We start from the raw sequence: 623 nt of genomic DNA on the forward strand, positions 1-623 counted from the left end.
AAGCAGACTACAACTTACAAGCTCTCAAAGAAAAATGTTCAGTTTTTAAAGGATCAATTTTTTATTTCATGAAATATATTTGTTGGAGATGAAAGCATTAATCAACAAAATTACACAAAAAGTCTTGTGAACAGCTCATCCATTTCCATAGTAACCAGATGTGTTTTGGTTTAAATTTGTGATTTATTTGTGTAACACACATTCCTATATATGAAAGTAAAGTAACTGTATGATAACACTTCATATTTTTAAATATAATTAAAATAGATCATATGGAAACCATGGAAATATAATTTCACCAAATCAGTCAAATATGATTTCTTCACAATTGGAAATCATGTGATATGTAGGTTTGTCTTGCTTTAAGTTTTATTTGAAAGAAGCAAATTTTATTGAAATTGAGTTTTTTAGGGCAGTAAATCATAATTTCATTATTATGTTAACACTCTTTCAGGACAATGTGTTTCCATGGCAATCTACTATGTAGACTTTGAAATAATTTTGTTAAATATGAAAGTGCATAATGTTGAGGCAGACTTTGCAAATTTTCTTGCAGCATTTTGCATATAAAATGGTATTTGTTTGGTATTTCTGATGAAATGAAAATAAGGTGGTTCCATTAT

This window comes from Glandiceps talaboti, chromosome 17 (assembly GCF_964340395.1).
Source record: "Glandiceps talaboti chromosome 17, keGlaTala1.1, whole genome shotgun sequence".
Classification (NCBI taxonomy): Eukaryota; Metazoa; Hemichordata; class Enteropneusta; family Spengelidae; genus Glandiceps; species Glandiceps talaboti.